The following is an 18275-nucleotide window of genomic DNA, read 5'->3' as shown; positions in this document are numbered from 1 at the left end:
TATCCCGAGTAGCTGGGACTACAGGCACGCTACACCACGCCCGGCTAATTTTTTGTACTTTTAGTAGAGACGGGGTTTCACCATGTTGGCCACGATGGTCTCAATCTCTTGACCTCGTGATCCGCCCACCTCAGCCTCCCAAAGTGCTGGGATTACAGGCATGAGCCACCGTGCCTGGCCACACTTTTTTTTTTTTTTTTTTGAGAGTGAGTCTTGCTCTGTGGTGGCCCAGGCTGGAGTGCAGTGGCACAGTCTCAGTTCACTGCAACCTCTGCTTCCCAGGTTCAAGTGATTCTCCTACCTCAGCCTCTGGAGTAGCTGGGATTACAGAACCACACCACCACACCTGGCTAATTTTTGTATTTTTAGTAGAGGCAGGGTTTCACCATGTTGGCCAGGCTGGTCTTGAACTCCTGACCTCAGGTGATCTACCCACCACAGCCTCCCAAAGTGCTGGGATTACAGGCATGAGCACCGTGCCTTTTATATCCTATTCAGTGTATATTAAGGAATTTTATCAGAGTTTTGGTAGCCTCTACCCAGCAGGGGTCAACCATATAATAGCAGAGAGGGTAAAAGGATTTATGAGAGGAGGCCTTGGGCAGCAGAGATTGAACTTTCTGGGAATCGCCAGAGGAGAGCAGTTTCTCCTGGAAAGCAAACCCAACCTGGACATCTTCCCGAGGACCTGCCTTCATCACCAGCGACTCACAGTGAAAGCAACACTAAAAAAAAGAACAGGGTAGAAGTATGTGTGCCCACAGCAGCTCTGGGAACACCCGTATCTGTCTGTCTCCTCTGCAGAGGTGTGCACACATCCACTCGTCTTCCTATTTCTTTTCTTTTCTTTTTTTTTTTTTTTGAGACAGTCTTGCTGTGTCACCCAGGCTGGAGTGCAGTGGCACAATCTTAGCTCACTGCAACCTCTACCTCCGGGGTTCAAGCGATTCTCCTGCCTCGGCCTACCGAGTGGCTGGGATTACAGGTGCCCACCAGTATGCCTGGCTAATTTTGCTATTTTTAGTAGAGATAGAGTTTCACCACATTGGCCAGGCTGGTCTCGAACTCCTGACTTCAAGTGATCCACCTGCCTCGGCCTCCCAGGGTGCTGGGATTACAGGTGTGAGCCGCCACACCCATGCCACATCTTCCAATTTATTTTACTTTCTTACTGTTCCAATCCTGAAGGTCTTCCAGAGGCTTATATGACTGCTTTGTGAGAAGTCAGCACCACAGATTATTTGCAGGGAGGGTCCTCTGGTATACCTTGATTTTTGAAAATGCAGAAAAGCATAAAGAAAGAAATTAAAAGCATTCACAATTCTGCTACCCAGAACTAAGCACTGCTAATGGTTCGGTGTATAGGCATACTTCATTTTACTGTGCTTTGCAAATACTGCGTTTTGCAAATACTGAGTTTTTTACAAATAGAAGATTTTTGACAACCCTATGTCCTGCAAGACTATCAGCACCATTTTCCAACAGCATGAACTCACCCCATGCCTCTGGGTCACATTTTAGTAATTGTAGCAACATTTCAAACACTTTTTTTTATATATACAGGGTCTCCCTCTCGTTGCCCAGGCTGGAATGCAGTGGCATGATCTTGACTCACTACAGCCTCCATTTCCCAAACTCCTACCTCAGTCTCTTGAGTGGCTGGGTGTACAGGTGCACACCCCAACACCTGGCTAATTTTTTGTATTTTTAGTAGCTATGGGGTCTCACCATGTTGCCCAAGCTGGTCTTGAACTCCCAGGCTCAAGTGACCCTCCCACTTCAGCCTCCTAAAGTGTTAGGATTATAGTTGTGAGCCACAGAGCCTGGCCTCAAACTTTTCATTGTTACTATATTTCTTATGGTGATCTGTGATCAGTGATCTTTGAAGTTACTATTATAACTGTTTCCAGGCACCATGAACCAAGCCCATATAAAATGGCTTAATTTTGATCAATGTTGTGTGTACTTTGACCGCTCCGCCGACTGGCTGTTTTCCTAGTCTCTTTCCCTCTCCTCTAGCCTCCCTATTCCCTGAGACACAACAGTATTGAAATTAGGCCAATTAATAACCGTACAATGGCCTTTAAGTGTCCAAGTGAAAGGAAGAGTTGCCCATCTCTCATTTAACATCAAAAGCTAACAATGATTAAGCTGAGTGAGAAGAACATGTTGAAAGCTGACATAGGCCAAAAGCAAGGCTGCCTTGCACCAATCAGCTTAGCCAAATTTGTTTGCTAAGCTACTCCAGTGAACACACAAATGATAAGAAAGAAAAACAGCTTTATTACTGTTAGGGAGAATGTTTTAGTCGTCTGGATAAAATCAGCCACAACATTCCCTTAAGCCAAAGCCTAATCCAGAGCAAAGCCCCAACTCTCTTCAATTGTATGAAGGCTAAGAGATATGAGGAAGGTGCAGGAGAAAAAGTTGAAGCTGGCAGATGTTGGTTCCTGCGGTTCAAGGAAAGAAGTGGTCTCCATAACATAAATGTGCAAGGTAAATCAGCAAGTCCTAAATGGAGAAGCTGCATTAAGTTCTCTAGCTCTAACTAAGATCATTGGTGAAGGTGGCTACACTGAGTAACAGATTTTTAATGTAGATAAAAAAGCCTTATATTTATGTGTGTGTGTGTGTGTGTGTGTGTGTGTGTGTGTATTATTAAATTATTAAGAAAGGAAAAGAATAAAGAATGGCTACTCCATAGATAGAGCAGCCCCAGGGGCTGCTGGTTGCCCATTTTTATGATTTTTTAAAAATTATATGCTAAACAAGGGGTAGATTATTCATGCCTCCCCTTTTTAGATCATATCGGGCAACTTCCTGATGTTGTCATGGCATTTGTAAACTGTCATGGTGCGGGAGGGAATGTAGCAGTGAGGACGACCAGAGGTCACTCTTGTGGCCATCTTGGTTTTGGCGGATTTTGACTGGCTTCTTTACTGGAACTGTTTAATCAGCAAAGTCTTTATGGCCTGTATCTTGTGCCTACCTTCTATCTCATCCTGTGACTTAGAATGCCTAACCATCCGGGAGTGCCACCCAGTAGGTTTCAGCCTTATTTTACTTAGCCTCTGTGCAAGATGGAGTCACTCTGGCTCTCTCTGACATCCCCCCACACCCCCCACCCCCGCCTACTCTTTTATAAGAGAACCCTTAATCCTAAGGGTAATGAAGATTCATCTTCTGCAACTTCTTCAGGCTGAATAGGGGCAATGATATTCCTACCTAACTACTGGGTCTCTTGCATTCAGGATAGAGAGGAGCTCAGTCAAAAAGCAATAGTATGTTGAGGGCCATTCATAACTTTGAGTTCTGACCAAATCTGGTATCTGGAAGATTAATAAGTGTTCAATTTAGGAAAACGTTGAGTAAGCTTATTCTGCATTCCTCCACAAAGAGTACAGCAGCAATATATTTCACAAGAGTAAAGCAAAATAAGTAAAATTATCCCAAGTAAACTAAATAAGAAGGCTTTCCATGAACTGGGCAACTGCTGGGACCATGCTGATGTGGGGTTGCTAGTTGATATCAATATGTGCCCAGAATTAGAATATTGACCCAGATTTATTATGTTGCCCACCCCTCTCGTTTCTTCTAAGCTGCAGTCAGAGATCACTGATTGGTTCGGAGGAATAAGCAAGGTTAGCTTAAATTGCAGGGGGAAAAATCCTCAAAAACAACCAATGAGACTAGAATCTAATAACAGGTGTACCATAGTTCTTGAAACACAAATTTTTTTTCTCTCTACTGTCTCTCATTTTTACTAAAGACAAATCATGGTAAGACTGATTTGCTTTATTATACTTGGCCTGATTATTTGTACAATCTACAGCAAGAATAATTTTTTTTCATATAGGTTTTTAAATTGGCTTTGATGGAACTCTGCTCCATAAGGAATCTCAGATAACACCTTTTTAAAGATGAGCCCAGCTATGGGTTTGTATCCTCAAACATCTAAGAGTTGAACAAATTCCTCTCCTCTTGAGGTCCCAAGATGACTTTGGGCTTCTGGGCCTGTTAGAAAGTGACATTCTTTACTTACCATAAGTCAGGAATCCTGTACAGAAACAGCCTTATATTGGAAGAAGATGCCAGCTAGGACTTTTGTAGCTGTAAAGAAGTCAATGCTTGGCTTCTAAGCTTCGAAAGACAAGCTGACTCTATTGTTAAGGGCTAATGCTTCTGGTGACTTTAAGTTGAAGCCAGTGCTCACTTATAATTCCAAAAATTCTAGGGCCCTTAAGAAGTATGCTAAATCTACTCTACCTGCATTCTATATAGAACAACAAAGTCCTGATGACAGCACATCTGTTTCTACCATGGTTTACTAAATATTTTAAATCCACAATTGAGAGCTACTGCTCAGAAAATAAAATATTCCTTTCAAAATATTGGCTGGGCATGGTGGCTCATGCCTATAATCCCAGCACTTGGGAAGCCGAGGCAGGTGGATCACTTGAGGTCAGGAGTTTGAGAGCAGACTGGCCAACATGGTGAAACCCCATCTTTACTAAAAATACAAAAATTAGCTGGGTATGGTGGTGTGCACCTGTAGTCCAAACTACTTGGGAGGCTGAGGCATGAGAATCACTTAAACCCAGGAAGTGGAGGTTGCAGTGAGCTGAGATCATGCCACTGCACTCCAGTCTGGGCAACAGAGTGAGCCTTTGTCAAAAAAAATTACTACTCATTGGCAATGCACCTAATCACCTAAGATCTTTGATGAGAATGACAAGAAGATTAATGTTTTCATGCCTGCTTATAGAACATGCATTCTGTAGCCCATGGATCAAGGAGTAATTTTGACTTTCAAGTCATGTTTTTTTTTTAAAGACAGAGCCTCACTCTGTCACCTAGACTGGAGTGCAGTGGTGCACATGGCTTACTGCAACCTCAAAGTCCTGCGCTCAAGCAATCTTCCTGCCTTAGCCTCCAGAGTAGCTAAGACTACAGGCATTGACCATCATGCCCAGCTAATTAAAAAAAATTTTTTTTGTAGAGATGAGGTCTCACTATGTTGGTCAGGCTGGTCTTGAACTCCTGGCCTCAAGTGATCCTCCCACCTTAGCCTCCCAAAGCACTGGGATTACAGGCATGAGCCACCACGCCTGGCCTCAGATCTTATTATTTAAAAAATATGTGTTGTAAGGCTATAGGTGCCATAGATAGTGATTCTTCTGATGGATCTGAGCAAAGTACATTGGAAACCTCTGGAAAGAATTACTATTCTAGATGCTATCAAGAATATTTGTGACTCATGGGAGGAAGCCAAAATATCATCGTTGACAAGTAAGGAGTTTGGAAGTTGATTCTAATTCTCAGGGTAACTTTGAGAGGTTCAAGACTTTAGTGGAGAAAGTAACTGCAGTTGTGTTGGAAATAGCAAAAGATCTTGAATTAGAAGTGGAGCCTAAAGATGTGCATTGCTGCAATCTCATAAAACTTGAACTGATGAGGAGTTGCTTCTTATAAATCAGCAAACAAAGTGGTTTGTTGAGATGGACTCTACTTCTGTGAAGATGCTGTGAACATTGTTGAAATTACAACAAAGGATTGGACTTTTATATAACCTTAGTTGATAAAGCAGCAGCAAGACTGGAGAGGATTGACTCCAATCTTTTTTTTTTTTTTTTTTTTACACAGAGTCTCACTCTGTTGCCCAGGCTGGAGTGCAATGGCACGATATCGGCTCATCACAACCTCCCCCTCCTGGGATCAAGCAACTCTCAAGTCTCAGCCTCCTGAGTAGCTGGGACTATAGTTGTGTGCCACCACACCTGGCTAATTTTTGTATTGTTAGTAGAGATAGGTTTCTACTAAACCTGTTTTTTTTTTTTTAAGTTTCACCATGTTGTCCAGGCTGGTCTTGAACTCCTATCTCAGGTGGTCTGCCCGCCTCGGCCTCCCAAAACACTGGGATTACAGGCATGAGCCCCTGGGCCCAGCCAATTGACTCCAATTTTGAAAGAAGTTCTACTATAGGGAAAATGCTATCAAACAGCATTGTAAGCCACAGAAAAATCTTTCATGAAACGAAGAGTCAATAGAAGCAGTAAACTTCATTGTTGTCTTATTTTTAAAAATTGCTAGTCATAGCCTTCAGCAACCACCACCCTGATTAGTCAGCAGCCATCAACATCAAGGCAAGACCCTCCACCGGCAAAGAGACTATGACTCACGGAAGGCTCAGGTGATCCTTAGCACTTTTTAGCAGTAAAGTATTTTTAAATTAAAGTATATACCTTTTATAGACAATGCTATTGCACACTTTATAGCCTATAGTACAGTATTATCATAAGTTGTTTTTTTTTTTGAGATGGAGTCTTGCACTGTCACCCAGGCTGGAATGCAGTGGCATAATCTTGGCTCGCTGCAACCTCTACCTCCTGGGTTCAAGCAATTATCTTGCCTCAGCCTCCCAAGTAGCTGGGATTATAAGCACCCACCACCACACCCAGCTAATTTTTAAATTTTTAGTAGAGATGGGGTTTCACTATGTTGGCTAGGCTGTTCTCAAACTCCTGACCTCGTGATCTGCCTGCCTTGGCATCCCAAAGCGCTGGGATTACAGGCATGAGCCACCGCACCCGGCCCATAACTTATATGTTCACTGGAAAACCAAAAAAAATCTGTTACTCATTTAATTGTGATACTTGCTTCGTTGCAGTGGTCTAGAACCAAACCAGCAGTATCTCTGGGGTGTGCTGTATATCCTTACAATGTTTATACACACACGACAAATTAGGATTTTGGAGTACATAGAACAATATAAGCATTTCCCTGTATCACTAAGTATTGTTACTATATTCTTTTATAGTAGCATCATTTGTGTGAACAGCATAATATTCCATTATATGGATATGTCGTGATTTATTATTTAATACATCATGTGTTGCTGGATATTAAATTACTTATTTATTATTATTATTATTTTGAGACGGAGTTTCGCTCTTGTTACCCAGCCTGGAGTGCAATGGCATGATCTCGGCTCACCGCAACCTCCGCCTCCTGGGTTCAGGCAATTCTCCTGCCTCAGCCTCCCGAGTAGCTGGGATTACAGGCACGCACCACCATGCCCAGCTAATTTTTTGTATTATTAGTAGAGACGGGGTTTCACCATGTTGACCAGGATGGTCTCGATCTCTTGACCTCGTGATCCACCCGCCTCAGCCTCCCAAAGTGTATTATTTTTTTTAAAGATAGAGTCTTGCCAGGCAAGGTGGCTCATGCCTGTAATCCCAGCACTTTGGGAGGCTGAGGAGGGCAGATCACAAAGTCAAGAGATTGAGACCATCCTGGCCAACAGGATGGTGAAACCCTGTCTCTACTAAAAATACAAAAATTAGCTGGGTATGGTGGCCCTAAGCTTCAGTCTCCCCTTGACCTTATGACCTGAATTCAGGACCTTATGATCCTAATATCTTTCTTCTCCTTAGTGCCAGATTCAGAAAACACTGATTTTGCTTCTCTGTCTCCACCACAGAGTTTTGGAGCCTAGGAAGGAAGTCTCTTTCCTGGCCAATATGACCATATACACACTCTCTAGGTCCAATGGCCTTTTCTATTTATGGTTAAGGAGTGGCCAGGCCCAGTGGCTCATGCCTGTAATCCCAGCACTTTGGGAGGCTGAGGCAGGTGGATCATAATGTCAGGAGTTCGAGACCAGCCTGGGCAATATGGTGAAACCCCCTCTCTACTAAAAATAAAAAAATTAGCTGGGCATGGTGGTGGGTGCCTGTATTCCCAGCTACTTGGGAGGCTGAGGCAGGAGAATCCCTTGAACCTGGGAAGTGGAGGTTGTAGTGAGCCAAGATCACACCATTGCGCTCCAGCCTGGGCAATAGAGTGAAAGAACTCCATCTCAAAAAAAAAAAAGTTGAACTCAGCATCACATCATAAAAACACCATAGACCTTTGGTGTCTTTAAAGATGGGATACTGGCTGGGTGCGGTGGCTCACGCCTTGTAATCCCAACACTTTGGGAGGCCGAGGTGGGAGGATCACAAGGTCAAGAGATCAAAACCATCCTGGCCCACATGGTGAAACCCCATCTCTACTAAAAATACAAAAATTAGCTGGGCATGGTGGCACATGCCTGTAGTCCCAGCTACTCAGGAGGCTAAGGCAGGAGAATTGTTTGAACCCAGGAGGCGGAGGTTGCAGTGAGCCGAGATCACACCATTGCACTCCAGCCTGGCAACAGAGTGAGACTCCATCTCTAAATAAATAAATAAATAAATAATTTAAAAAGGGATACTACTGGCAGGGCGTGGTGGCTCATGCCTGTAATCCCAGCACTTTGGGAGGCTGAGGCAGGCAGATCACCTAAGGTCAGGAGTTTGAGACTAGCCTGGTCAACAATGGTGAAACCTCATCTCTACTAAAAATACAAAAAATTTGCTGGACATGGTAGCACATGCCTGTAATCCCAGCTACTCAGGAGGCTGTGGCAGGAAAATCACTTGAACCCAGAAGGCAGAGGTTGCAGTGAGTCAAGATCATACTACTGCACAGTGAGACTCCATCTCAAAAAAAAGAGAGAGAAAGAAAGAGTGGGTGGGGATACTACTTAGGATAGATGCAGAAAAGAGTTGGTTGAAGAAATTGAAGTGCATGTGAGGTAAGAAAAAAACAAGCCCAGGAGTTTGAGGCTGTAGTGAGCTGTGATTGCATCCCTGCATTCCAGCCTGAGTGACAGAGCAAGACTCTTGTCTATTAAAACAAAAAGGTAAGAAAATAGTCTTTTGGGGGATGCCATCTTATCCAGGTTACCAGCATTGTTTTAATCTCATAAGATCCTCAGTGCTGACTTGGATCACATTTGAGTAGACACTCTGCCCTTCTTATTTTTGTTGCATCCTTTACTCCTTTACAGTAAGTACAAAATCAGTATTTGTCCAGTTGCTTTGTGATGAAGAGTGAATTTAATAAAACAGCTATCCCTAACTTTTTTTCAAAAGTGAGCATGGAGTTTTTATTTCCTATTTGAGAGGCTGCTGTTTAATCTACAGAAGTAAAACTAAGACTATAATTTAAGATCAGATGAAGATATTTGTTGGATATATTTCAGCAACTGTTATTATCAATCAAAGGGAATGAGCCACATTGTCATAGGGATGACGTGTTTATAGAGGATGGTAAACACAGTTCTAAATGTTTCTGATGAAACACTGAATTAGAGCTTCGGGCCGACGCAGCTGGCAGACCCCAGTCACTGCTGCTTTCAAAAGGGCCAGTTTGCCTTTTTATCAGCTTCCCCCAAGCTGGCTGTAACTAAGCGCTTGTGCTTAGAAACAACGTTCTTTATTTAGCGTCCAACTGCCTAGGTTTTAGAAAAAAATACCCTTAGTTCAAAGTCTTGGGCTGGGCACAGTGGCTCATGCCTGTAATCCCAACACTTTGGGAGGCTGAGGTAGGCGGATTACCTGAGGTCAGGAGTTTGAGACCAGCCTGGTCAACAAGGCGAAACCCCGTATCTACTAAAAATACAAAAATTAGCCAGGCATGGTGGCATGTGCTTGTAATCCCACCTACTTGGGAGCCTGAGACTGAAGAATTGCTTGAACCCAGGAGGCAGAGAGGTTGCAGTGAGTGGAGATGGTGCCACTGCACTCCAGCCTGGGCAACAGAGTGAAACTGTCTCAACAACAACAACAAAAAGTCTTTGCTGGACAGTACATTTCTCTCCTTACTAATAAAGAGCTCTTTCCTTCCTAAAACCTCACAGTTTTCTCCTTCAGAGTTGGATTTAACTTGAATTTAGTATAATGGCTAAAAATAATTTACATCAAATAACCTGTTTTAATTTATAAAGCATTCTATCTATCTCATCTTGTATACATGTGTATTACATTTATAACAATTTTGTGAGATCAGCCAAGCAAGGGTCATTTATCTCTTCCCGACTGGGGAGGTCGAGTCCGAGTAGTGAATTGGCTTACCCAATATTATACAGCTAATCAGTCCTGAGGTTGGGGCTGACAACTCTCAAACCAATCCTCTTTCTAAATGTTTGTGCACTTCAAAAAATAATAATAATAAGGAATGGATAGACCTGGTGCAGTGGTTCACACCTGTAATCCCAGTGCTTTAGGGGGCTAAAGTGGGAGAATCACTTGAGCCTAGGAGTTCAAGCCCAGCAACATAGCAAGATTCCATTTCTACGAAAAATAATAGTAATGACAAGGAGCAGGAATGTAAAGTGATACAGCCCCTATGGAAAACAATATGGCATTTCCTCAATTATCATATCATCCAACAATTCCACTTGTCGCTATATACCCAAAAGAAGTGAAAGCAGAGACCCAAACAGAAATTATTTCATAGCAGCATCATTCACACAGCCAAGAGGTGGAAACAACCCGTGTCCATCAACAGATGAAAGGAGAAACAAATGTGGTGAAGTATTATTCAGTTTTAAAAGGGAATGACACTGATACATTCAACAACATGGATAAACCTAGAAGACAATGGTAAGTGAAATCAGACAGACACAAAAGGACAAATATTGTATGATTCCACTTATATAAGGTACACAGAATAGTCACATACATAGAGACAAAAAACAGAACAGTGGTTACCAGGGATAGGGAAGGGAGCATGGGGAGTTATTAAATAGTAACTCAGGGAGTTTAGAGCGATGATAAAGTTCTGAAGGTGAATGGCAGTGATGGTTATACAACAATGTGAATGTACTTAATGCCACTGAACTGTACGGTTAAAAATGGTGAACATAGTAATTTTTTGGTACACATATTCTATTCCAATATAGAAATATTTCAAAAACAACAGAAAAGAGACGTAGTGTAGGAAAAGCAGCAAACCTTGAGCCTAGTCCTGGTCAGCCTCTGTCTTGTGGGTGATCATAGATACTTCCTTCACCTTTCTGGTTCTTAGTTTCTTTATCTATAAATCAAAGGGGCCTGGATTAGATGATCTCTAGGTATCCCTCTAATTCTAACAGTCAATCAGAAAAATGTCTTTTCTGAGGACAGAGCCTCAGCCATATCAGGGAATTGCTACTGAGCTCCAGTTGCTGGTTGAACAGTTTGGAAAAAACACATTTCTTGGTCAGGCACTGTGGCTCACACCTAGAATCCCAGCACTTTGGGAGGCCAAAGTGGGCAGATCACCTGAGGTCAGGAGTTCAAGATCAGCCTGGACAACATGGTGTCTCTACGAAAAATACAAATAGTAGCCAGGTATAGTGGCAGGCACCAGTAGGCCCAGCTGCTCAGGAGGCTGAGGCAGGAGAATTGTTTCAACTCAGGAGGCAGAGGTTGCATTGAGCTGAATTGTACCACTGCACTCTAGCCTGGGCCACAGAGTGAGACTCCATCTCAAAAAAAAAAAAAGAAAAGACACATTTCTTAGGCAAGTGATGGAGAAAAACTGACGCAATTATTTCCAGAAATAATATTCCAGAAATAATTGCTAGAGTGCTAGATTTGCCAGACTTATTAAAGCACAGCCCTGTAGGAAGAAATTCAGGCAAAATACCTAGGTGCTTTCTGGTTGAAAAAAAACTTAGTTATATAGCCTTTATATAGAACTAGGTTTTTTTTTCCTCACTCCACATTCCTTAGGCACCAATTAGAGTCTAGAGAAGCTACAGAATAAAGTCGATGAAGTTAATTATGTCAAGCTTGGTGGGTAAAAACCAATCTCTTATACAAATACAGTTTATAACTTTAAACAAACAGTATCTTAACAAATGCAGTTTCCAATGACAAATGTTTTTGGTCTCATGGATACAAGTCAACCATCATTGGAACCATTACAACAAATCTTTCTATATCATCAGAAAGCTCTTTGCCCTTCTTAGCAAACAATCTGAGAAAGACACCTTGATACTGACAAGCTACAGAATAAGTATACACTTCATGGTCGCTTATATGTAAACATTTATCATCCCTTTTCTTAAATCTGTCCAAGATGTATTGGCTTGTTGGGTATTTGTCATGATTAATGCTCAGGTCTCCTTTAAACTGCTGTTGCTTGCTTCAATCATAATTTGTAGCCAGTGTTGAATTAAAGAACACAGGGCTTAGAATTCTGTCTCCTCCAAAAACCAGAAAGAGGAAGGATGAACTGCAAATAGGAAAACTAGTTCTTTTCATCTGGCTCATGAAGGGGCCAAGATATTTAAGAGACCATTGCTGGTTGAGGAATGCCCCTCCTGGCTGTCCATGTGCCGCAATGCTCTACCTGCCATGAGTCTTCTTCAAACTGTCCAGAGTTTCCTGCAAATTGGTGATCAGTTCTTTATGCTAGTGACACCCAATTCACCACCACCAGTGCAGACATCACCCTGTGCCTTGGACCCATACATCCAAATGCATACTGGACTGTTCCACTTGGAGGTGTTCCAATAAGTGGAGTCAACATATCTGAATAAACATTAATTTGGGAATGATCATTGGTCTAATAAAAATAAAGATAAGGAAAAACAGGGATAGTAAGAAAGAGGGGTAGCAGAAATGGGTGGCCCCAAGGTGTTCCTTAGAAGGTTCCAGGCCTTATTTTTATCCTGTAAATATATGTTTTATTTCTCTCTTTTCTTTTTCTTCCATTCTTCTTCCTTTTTTCCCTACCTCCTTCCCCTCTCTCCCTCCCTTCCTTCCTTTTTCATGAATATAACCACAAGAGTTCAAAATCATAAATTCTTGTAAGATCTTAAAGGGAAAAACCAACCTACCTTCCTTCCCTCCTTCCTTTTTCCTTTTTTCCTTCTTTCCTTCCTTTCTCATGAATATATCCACAAATCATTAGAGTTCAAAATCATAAATCCTCATAAGATCTTAAAGGGAAAATGATTCCAGGAGGGTCTCTACATATATAGAGAGAAGGTTATTGAGATGGAGATGAATGTTGTATTTGATGAGAGCTTTACTAAAGGCTCTCTCTCTCTCTCTGTGTATATATATTTATATATATAAATATATAATTTATACATATTTTTATATATAAATATATAATATATATATATTTTTAAATATATAAATATATATATTTTTTGAGACTGCATCTCACTCTGTTGCCTAGGCTGGAGTGCAGTGGTGTGATCTCGGCTTACTGCAACCTCCATCTCTCAGGTTCAAATGATTCTCCTGGCTCAGCCTCCCAAATAGCTGGGATTACAGGTGCACACCACCACACCTGGCTAACTTTTGTATTTTTAGTAGAGATTGGGTTTCGCCATGTTGGCCATGCTGGTCCTGAACTCTTGACCTCAGGTGATCCACCCACCTAGGCCTCCCAAAGTGCTGGGATTATAGGTGTGAGTCACTGTGCCCAGCCAAAGGGTTATATTTTTAAAAGTCCTCTTCATGAATCTTGAAAACATTGTACAAAGTGAAAACAGCTAGACACAAAAGGCCACATGTTGTATGATTTCATGCATATGAAATGTTCAGAAAAGGCAAATCTATAGGGACTGAAACTAGATTAGTGTTTTCCAGACACTGAAGTGAGGGGAAATTGCAAAGTGACTCAGTGGATATGGGGTTTATTTTAGGGGGATGAGAATGTTCTGGAAGTAGGTAGTAGTAATAGTTGTACAAAAAGCTGGGCATTTGTGTTAGAATACTAACAAGTCTACTTGTTAGTATACTAAAAACCATTGAATTTTAGTTTTAAAAAGGTTGGAAAAAAGGACCTCTTCCCCAATGCTCCCTAAAAAAAATAGCAAGAAGCATGTGGTCAGAGATGAAGTTTAAGAGTGTCATACGTATTATTTTTGCTGTAGAGGAAGTGAATTGATTTGCATAGAGCTATACAAATAGCACACAAACTAGAAATCTGTTTGGTTCAGCCAGCAAATGTTTCTGAATCAATTATTCTGTATCAAAGCTCAAAAGCTTCCTTCCTTTTTGAATTTCTAAATGTATCTTCTAATTATAAATACACTGAATAACAAGGAAAAGATAGTGACCAAAAAAAATCGACATTCTTCCTCCTAGAGTTATCCTCCACTCCATTTAATAGGCATGCAGGCCTGTGTTTTGTTTCTTAATCAACTAAAGATCTTTGGTTGCAAGCAACAGAAACCAAGTCTGATTAACCTAAGTGGGGTGGTGGTTTAAAGGAGTTAGGACAATTCATAGAGTCAAAGACAGACTTCATCAGCTCATTGGTGAAACTCTGGGAGAGGTGGGAGCCAGGGTAGCCCCAGTAATCTCAGCAGCAGATATTCTGCACCTTCTTTCTAGGACACTGTTGCCAGATGGCATCAGCTTTTAGTGTGATCTATCATGGAAAGTTTATGCTTCAGATACAGCTCATAAGAGATAAAGTTTGATTGGCCTCACTTGACTCATATGTCCAATCACATGCAAAATCATGTGTTTAGCCATGAGCTCTAGTTTTGAAAAGTCTTCATAGGTGCATATCCAAATTCCATAGTGTAACATGAATAGACAGGCATAGCTGTTGAGAAATCAATGACTTTGAAAGTTTGTTTCCGTTAGGTTGAATCAAATGTAACTGCTTATTTTTCATGGTAGAGACCGCAATTACTTTTGTGCCAACCTAATATAACGCTGCTGGTTAGGAAGGCTGGGTGACCCTTCCATTAGGATTTTTATAGGGGAAAGTATTGAGAATGAAGTTGATTGCTCTTTATTCTTCTAAGTAAATTACCTTTTCACCGCTTTTCCCTGCATGATAGAGAGTGCATGGAAAAGTGCTGATTTCCCTCCCCAACACAGAGAGGATGGCTAGAAAAATCAAGAAAATGAAGCTTAGGACAGGGAGAAGTAGCACAAACAGAATATGCTTGAAAGCTAAACAGCAGCTTCACTCTTAACACCTTATCCAGTAAGAGTCTCACAAGATGGACCACAGAAACATAAATACTTATTATCTATTTTTATGGGCCCCTAGTTCTCCTCCAAAATACAAAATAAACACTGCAGGGAGTTTAAGAAAAGAATTAATTTGAGCTGGGCATGGTGGCTTACACCCACAATCCCAGCACTTTGGGAGGCCTAGGCAGTCAGATCACTTAAGGTCAGGAGTTTGAGACCAGCCTGGCCAACATGGTGAAACCCCATCTCTACTAAAAATACAAAAATCAGCCACGCATGGTGGCACACACCTATAATCCTAGCTCCTTGGGAGGCTGAGGCAGGAGAATCACTTGAACCTGGGAGGTGGAGGTTGCAGTGAGCCGAGATTGTGGCACTGCACAAGCCTGGGCAAGAGAGTAAGACTCCATCTCAAAAAAAAAAAAAGAATCGATCTGAAGAAAACCAACTAATAATTAGACAATTACAAATGACTGAATTTTTTATTCTGTTTTCTTTCTAAGTCTTGTACCTCCTCTAATGTGGCTTTGAATTCTTTAAAGTTCATGCTAAGTATGTGAGTCTGGTACCATGGAGACCAGTACAAATATCCAGAAGCAGCTGGTTTAAGCATGTCTGGTTTGAATCTGAGGAATTAGAATGCAGGTTCTCCTTGGCAAGGAGGCCTATCCTAGAAAGCTGCATTTAGAGGTTTTTCTGTGACTGTATGGCAAGTCAAGAGGAATGTGGTTGTCAAAACAAGTTTAAGAATTTAGGGATCAAACTTACCAATGAGAAACAGATTTTATCATGCTGAGCTTTGGGGAGTGGTCACACTGTTAACGGGGGCTGGTTGGTCACAGACAGAAGGGAAATGAAAGTCCTCTCTTAATGTGGATATACTTAGTAGCTTCCCTCACCAAATCCCACCAGCCAGATGTGATATTCCAGCAGCCAGTCACCCTGGAGTCTCATTTCCAGTTTCTGTTCTTAGAGGCATGTTTGAACAGGAGCTTACATGTATTCTACCTGCAGCTCTAAGAAAAAGCTTTCCTTAGACTGAGGGAAAAACCAGTACCTACCAAGGAGGTATGAAAATCTGATTGAGATTGATGTCAAGATAGTTTTTTTTGTTTTTGTTTTTTGAGACAGACTCTCGCTCTGTCACCCAGGCTGGAGTACAGCAGCATGATCTTGGGTTGCTGCAACCTCTGCCCCACAGGTTCAAGCGATTCCCCTGCTTCAGCCTCCCAAGTAGCTGGGATTACAGGCGTGCACCACCATGTCCAGCTAATTTTTATATTTTAGTAGAGATGGGGTTTCGCCATGTTGGCCAGGTTGGTCTCGAAGTTCTGACCTCAGGTGATCTGCCCACCTTGGCCTCCCAAAGTGCTGTAATTACAAGCGTTAGCCACTGCACCTGGCTATAATAGTTATTTTAAAATCAGGAATTCCGGTATGCTACATCCAGACCCATTTCACATGCAAGGATACACAAAGACTCAAAACAAAGGGATGGAGAAAGATTTACCAACCAAATGGAGAGCAAAAATAAATAAATAAATAAAAAGCAGGAGTTGCAATTCTCACATCTGATAAAATAGATTTTTAAGCAACAAAGATATAGTGGTAAAAGGATCAATGCAACAATAAGAGCTAACGATCCTAACACCCAGATACATAAGACCTATAAAGAGACTTAGACTTCCTAGACTCCCACACAATAATAGTGGGAGACTTCAACATCAATATTAGATAGATCAACAAGACAGAAAATTAATAAGGATATCCAAGACTTGAACTCAGATCCGGAACAAGTAAACTTAGTAAACATTTATAGAGCTCTGACTTTAAATACACAAAATATACATTCTTGTCAGTACCACATCACACCTACTCATAGGTTTAAATGAAATATTGATCAGCCATTATTAAGCACAATTATTGGCATAAAAGAGGTTTTCAATACCATTTTTAGAATAAAGCAACATTCCTGTTCTCTCTCCCTCTTTTTCTTCCTCTTCAAAAAAAAAAAAAGGAATTCCCAATCCTTTCTGGGACAGCTGTAATGGTTCTTTACTTTGAAAGTTAACCTAGTTTAGTTGCCATGTTTCATTTTTTTTAAATTTTTGTATATTTGGGGGGGGGCACAAGTACATATTTCTTACATCCTATATTGCATCATGGTGTAGTCTGGGCTTCCAGTAACTCCCAAAAATACTAAAATCTGAAGATGCTCAAGTCTCTCATACAAAATGGCATAGTAATTGCATATGCCTACGCACATTCTCCCAAATACTTTAAATAATCTCTAGATTATTTATAATACCTAATATAATGTAAATGTCATATAGTTATACTGCATCTTTATTTGTGTTATTGTTTATTATTGATTGCTCTTTTTTTCCAAATATTTTCCATCTGCAGTTGGTTGAATCCATGAATGTGGAATCTTGGATACTAAGTGCTAATAGTATTTTGAGGGAATGGGCGTCACACTCACACATGGAGCTCAGTCTTTAAGACTTTGACTAGGCTGGGCACAGTGGCTCACGTCTGTAATCCCAGCACTTTGGGAGGCCAAGTCGTTGGGGGAGGGGATCACCTGTGGTCTGGAGTTCGAGACCAGCCTGACTAACATGGTGAAACCCTGTCTCTACTAAAAATACAAAAATTAGCCAGGCATAGTGGTGGGTGCCTGTAATCCTAGCAACTCAGGAGGCTGAGGCAGGAGAATAGTTTGAACTTGGGAGGCAGAGGTTGCAGTGAGCCAAGATCTTGCCATTGCACTCCAGCCAGGGTGACAGAGCAAGACTCCAACTCAAAAACAAAAAAAAACTTTGACTAGTGATTGACTAGTGATGGTGGTGGTAAACATAGTGAGGATGGTGTGGGAGTGAGGGTGTGTGTGTGTGTGTGTGTGTGTGTGTGTGTGTGTAGAAATGGAGGGTTAAATGGGTCCATTAGCTATGTTGAGCCCCTGGTTTATTTTTTAAAACAGGATATTGCACAGGTAGGTAGGGTGGGGAGTTGTCTCCTGTTTGTTTCTATGTAAACGAGACTTTTAGCATCCTTGGGAGAGACTGTTTTGGAGGTCTCTACTCTCTTTACTAAGACATGCACCTTTCCAGTCCCTACTTGATTGAAAGAGTTGCTCTCTGGAAGCTTCTTGGGAAGTTTCATTGTATTTCATTGAGGTCGAGTGGTGAGCACTTCAGATGGTTATAGAATCTGTTTGCTTTCATTTACTCATTAGGTCAATATTTAGTCACCACAGGCTAATATATTTTGTTTGAGAGAGCAAATCAGGGAGTGTTTACTTGGTTTGAGTTGTTTGGAAAAGTCTTTTAATTCCACTCAATTCAATTCCTGGAACAATGGTATAACTGGTGGGGTTTAAACATTTAGCCTCTCACCGCAGTCAACTAGAGGAAGTAGACCAGACTGGATCCCCCAACCAGATAAAAAGAAAACCTTTTCAGTTTACAC

The 18275-nt window shown here is 41.4% G+C and overlaps 1 long non-coding RNA gene across 1 annotated transcript in view; it reads left to right on the top strand.

The window, feature by feature from the left end:
• Positions 1–2306: 2306 nt before the first annotated feature.
• Positions 2307–18275, top strand: part of LOC128928596 (uncharacterized) — a 57537-nt gene continuing 41568 nt past the window's right edge. The window contains exon 1 of the long non-coding RNA XR_008473929.2: positions 2307–2496. This is a non-coding gene — a long non-coding RNA (uncharacterized LOC128928596). The remainder of the gene's footprint in view (positions 2497–18275) is intronic.

This window comes from Callithrix jacchus, chromosome 9 (assembly GCF_049354715.1).
Source record: "Callithrix jacchus isolate 240 chromosome 9, calJac240_pri, whole genome shotgun sequence".
Taxonomy (NCBI): Eukaryota; Metazoa; Chordata; class Mammalia; order Primates; family Cebidae; genus Callithrix; species Callithrix jacchus.
The sequence above is the reverse complement of the archived record's forward strand: the minus strand, read 5'-3'. Positions and strand labels throughout refer to the sequence as shown.